Source organism: Sus scrofa, chromosome 3, assembly GCF_054392235.1.
Source record: "Sus scrofa isolate SSC_HxYL_T2T_F1_AM1 chromosome 3, Sscrofa_HxYL_maternal_Yorkshire_Landrace_v2.0, whole genome shotgun sequence".
Classification (NCBI taxonomy): Eukaryota; Metazoa; Chordata; class Mammalia; order Artiodactyla; family Suidae; genus Sus; species Sus scrofa.
In genome coordinates this window covers 76,849,085-76,854,447 of record NC_139385.1, presented here as the reverse complement: position 1 = coordinate 76,854,447, position 5,363 = coordinate 76,849,085, and positions in this window count along the sequence as shown.

Sequence of the window (5,363 nt, the reverse complement as noted above, 5' to 3'; positions counted from 1 at the left end):
TATTTCTACATAATAAACAACTCTAAAACTTAGAGCTTACAACTAAAATGTATTAGAATCTCTCACTGTTCTGTGAGTTCACTGGACTTATTTGGTGTTCCTCCCTTGAAGCTGCTCATGTAGTTGCAGTCAGACCATGCTTTCAGGGCTCTGTCTTAGCTCAGGCCCCTATAACAAAACACCATAGACTGTTTTCAAAAATGGACATTTATTTATTTTTTTAAAAAATGAATTTTATTATATTTATAGTTGTGCAACCATCATCACAACCTAGTTTTACAATATTTCCATCACAAAGCCCTAGCCCAACCCTCCCCCACAACCTGTTTCCTTTGGTAACCGTAAGTTTTTCAAAGTCTGTGAGTCACTTTGTGTTCTGCAAATAAGTTCACTATATTCTTTTTTAGATTCCACATATAAGGGATAGCATGTAATGTTTGTGCACACTGTCTGACTAACTTCACTTAGCATGATAATTTCTAGGTCCATCCATTTCACTGCAGATGTCATTATTTCATTCATTTTTATGGCTGAGTAATATTCCATTGTGTATATGTACCACATCTTCTTTATCCACTCCTTCATCAATGGACATTTATGTTGTTTCCATGTCTTGGCTATTGTATACAGTGCTACAATGAACATTGGGATACATGTATCTTTTATTTTATTTTATTTTATTTTATTTTTTACTTTTTAGGGCTGTACCCATGGCATATGGTGGTTCCCAGGCTAGGGGTCCAAGCGGAGTTATAGCTGCTGGCCTATACTCCAGCCACAGCAGCATCAGATCCAAGCCATGTCTGTGACCTATGCCACAGCTCAAGGCAATGCCAGAAGTTTAACCCACTGAGCTAGGCCAGGGATCGAACCTGAAACCTCATGGTTCCTAGTTGGATTCGTTTCCACTGAACCATGATGGGAACTCCTACATGTATCTTTCAAGTCAAGGTTTTCTCTGGATAGATGCCCAGGAATGGAATTGCTGGATCAAATAGTAATTCTATTTTTAGTTTTTTTAAGGGATCCCCATTCGGTTTTCCATTGAGGATGCACCAATTTACATTCCCATCAACAGTATAAGAGGGTTCCCTTTTCTCCACACCTCCTCCAGAATTTATTGTTTGCAGATATTTTTATGATGTCCATTCTGGCTGGTGTTAGGTGTTGCCTCATAGTAGTCTTTACTTGCATTTCTCTAATAATTTATGGTATTGAACATCTTTTCATGTGTTTTTCTGGCCAACTGTGTGTCTACTTTGGAAAATTATCTGTTTAGATCATCTACCCATTTTTTTTATGGAATTGTGTGCTTTTTGGTATTGAGCTGCAGGAGATGATTATATATTTTGGAGATTAATCCCTTGTCAGTTGCTTCATTTGAAAATATTTTCTCCCATTCTGTGGAGTGTCTTTTTGGTTTTTTACTGTTTCCTTCACTGTGCAAAAACTTTTAGGTTTAATTAGGTCCAATTTGTTTATTTTTGTTTTAATTGACATTACTCTAGGAGGTGGATCTGAGAAGGTGTTGCTGTGGTTTATGTCAGTATGTTCGGTCTATGTTTTCCTCTAAAAGTTTTATAGTGTCTGGCATTATATTTAGGTCTTTAATTCATTTTGAATTTATTTTTGTGTATGGTATTAGGGAGTGTTCTAATTTCATTTTTTTATATGTGGCTGTCCAGTTTTTTCAAGCACCATTTATTGAAGGGATTGTGATTTCTCCATTGTATTTTATTCCTTCTTTTATCATAGATTAGGTGACCATAGGTAAATGGGTTTAATTCTGGACTTTCTATCCTCTTCAACTGATCTATATTTCTGGTTTTGTGCCAGTACCATGCTGTTTTGATGATTGTAGCTTTTAGTGTAATCTGAAGTCTGGGAGCCTGATTCCTCAAGCTTCATTTTTCTTTCTCAGGATGGCTCTAGATATTCTAGACCTTTTGTAGTTCCAAACAAACTTTAAAATATTTTGTTCTAGTTTTGTGAAGAATGATATTGGTAATTTGATAGAGATTGCATTGAATATGTAGATTGTCTTGGGCAATATAGTCATTTTGACAATATTTATTCTTCCAATCCAAGAGCACAGTGTATATTTCCACCTGTTTGTGTCATCTTTAATTTCTTTCATCAGTGTCTTACAGTATTCAGAGTACATGTGTTTTGTCTCTTTAGGTAGGTTTATTCCTAGGTATTTTATTCTTTATGATACAATGGTAAATCAAATTGTTCCCCTAATTTCTCTTTCTGATCTTTCATTGTTAGTATATAGAAATCTACTTGATTTCTATGTATTAATTTTGTACCCAGCAAATTTACCAAACTCACTGATGAGCTCTAACAGTTTTCTGGTAGCATCTTTAGGATTTTCTAGGTTTAGTATCATGTCACCTATAAACAGCGATAGTTTTACTTCTCCTTTCCATTTTTGACTCCTTTTATTTCTTATTATTCTCTAATTACCATGGCTAGGACTTGAAAAACTATGTGGAATAGTAGTGGTGAGAGTGGATATCCTTGTCTTGTTCTTAATTTCAGGAAATTCTTTCAGCTTTTCACTATTGAGTATTATTTTAGCTGTGAATTTTTCATATATGGCTTTTATTATGTTGAAGTTGGTTTCCTCTGCCCACTTTATGGAGGGTTTTTATCAGAAATGGGTGCTGGATTTTGTCAAAAGCTTTTTCTGCATCTATTGAGAGGATCAAGTGGTTTTTATTCTTCAGTTTGTTAATTTGTGTATCACACTGATTGATTTGTGAATATTGAAGAATCCTTGCATTCCTGGAATAAATCCCACTTGATAATGATGTACAATCCTTTTCATGTATTGTTGGATTTGGTTTGCTAGTATTTTGTTGAGGATTTTTGCATCTATGTGTATCAGTGATATCGACCTATAATTTTCTTTTTTTGTGTTATCTTTGTCTGGTTTTGCTATCAGGATGATGGTGGCCTCAGAGAATGTGTTTTGGAGTGTTCGTTCCTCTGTGATTTTTTTGGAATATTTTCAGAAGGATAGCTGTTAACTCCTCTCTAACTTTTTGATATAATTTGCCTGTGGAGCCATCTGATCCTGGAATTTTGTTTGTTGGAATTTTGTTAAAAAACCATAGTTTCAATTTCAGTACTTGTGATTGATCCTTTCATATTTTCTGTTTTGTTCTTTATTAGTTGTTTTGAGTTGTTTAAGTTGGTCTTTTTTCTTCCCTTCTTCTCTTCTTTTGGGGTGTAATGACTATATGTAGTGTTATCTTTAGATTGTTTTTCTTATTTGTGTGTATAACCATAATAGGTTTTTGGTTTGCAGTTGCCATGAAGTTTTGAAATAGGTGTCTATATATATACAAAATTGTTTTAATTTGTTGGCTTCTTAATTGCAAATTCATCTCCAGAATCTTGCCTTTATACTCTCCTTGTCTCATGATTTCTGGTTTAGGTAGCATATTCGTGTGTGGATGATTTCCTACCTTTCCTGATTTTGGTGAGCCTTGTCATTTATAATATTTTTGTTTCTAGTTGTGGCCTTTTCATTTCCACTTGGAGAGATTCTTTTAGTATTTGTTATAAAGCTGGGTTAGTGGTGCTGAATTCTCTTAATTTTGCTTATCTAGAAAGCTTTTGATTCATTAAAATCTGAATGAAAGACTTGCTGGGTAGAGTACTCTTGGTTGGAGACTTTTTTCCTTTCATCATTTTAAGTAAATTGTGCCACTCCCTTCTGGCCTGCAGTTTCTGCTGAAAAATCAGCCCATAACCTTATCAAAGTTCCCTTGTATGTTATTTGTTTCTTTTCCCTAGCTGTTTCAATATTTTCTCTTTGTCTTTAATTTTGGTCAGTTTGATTAAAATGTGTCTCAGGGTGTTCCTCCTTGAGTTTATTTTATATGGTACTTGTTGTGCTTCTTGGATTTGAGTGAGTGAGTTCTTTCCCATGTTAGGGAAGTTTTCAGCTATTATTTCTTCAAATATTTTCTCTGGACCTTTCTCTTTCTCTTCTCCTTCTGGAACCACTACAATATGGATATTGGTGCATTTAAGGTTGTCCCAGAGTTCTCTTAGACTGTTTTTATTTCTTTTCAGTCCTCTTTCTCTTTTCTGTTTCATGTCAGTGATTTCCACCAGTGTGTCCTCCACCTCATTTATTCATTCTTTGGCCTCCTATTCAGCTGTTGGTTCCTTGCAGTGAATTTATTTCAGTTATTGTATTTTGCTTCTTTCCTTGATTAATTTTAGATATTCTCTTTCTTTGCTCAACTTTTTTTGAATTTATCAATCTTCGCTTCCATTTTATTTCCAACATCTTGAATAATCTTTACTATTATTAGTCTGAAGTCTGTTTCATGGAGGTTGGTAATCTCCAGATCACTTAGCTATTTTCTTAGGGTTTTTTCTTTTTCCCTTATCTGAGTTATAATTCTCTGCTTTTTCATTTTATATACATTTTTGGTGCTATTTCCTTTTTGCAGACAATAGGGTTGTAGCCTCTCTTGCTTCTAATGGCTGCCCCTTGTGGCTAAAGTTGGTATAGGGGTTTTCTGCAGGCTTCCTGATGAGGGGGACTGGTGCCTACCCACTGGTAGGTTGAGCTGACTCTTATCTCTCTGATAGGTGGGGCTTTGTCTCTTGGTGTGATTAGAGGTGGCTGTGTGCCTGGGGGGGGAGGGTCTTTAGCAGCCTGTTTGCTGTTGGGTGAGTCTGTGTTCCCACCTGCTTTTCCTGGTTTTTCTTTTGGACTGAGGATTCTCAGAGCTGATGGGTGGGGCCAGATTTTTCCAAAATGTCCACCTCTAAAGGGATTCATGCTGATTTTCTTCAAGACTTTTGCCTCTAATGTCCTCCCTTCACAATGAACTGTAGTCATCCCCTGCTTTCCCAGGAGATCTTCCAAGAACCACAGGCAGGTCTGACCCAGATCCTTATAGAGTTTCTGCTTTGCCTCTGATCCAGTGCACATGAAAACCTGTGTCCACCTTTCAAAAGTGGAATCCCCAATTCCTCCAGTCCCATGGAGATCCTGCACACAAGCCCCACTGGCCATCAATGCCAAATGCTCCAGGGCTCCTCCTCCCAATGCTAGATCCTCAAGCATGGGAACCTGATGTGGGGCTCAGAACCCTCACTCCCATGGGTGAGCCTCTGAGATATAGTTACTTTCCAGTCTGTGAGCTGCCCACCCAGTGGGTATGTGGTCACTTATACCATGTAATTGCCCCTCCTACCACCTCAATGTGGCCTCTTTGTCTTCTGGAATAAGATTTTTTTTTTTTTTTGATAATTTGCAGTCTATTTTCTCGAAGGTTGTTCAGCAGTTGGTTATAATTTTGTTGCTTTTATGAGAGAAGGTGAACTCCAGT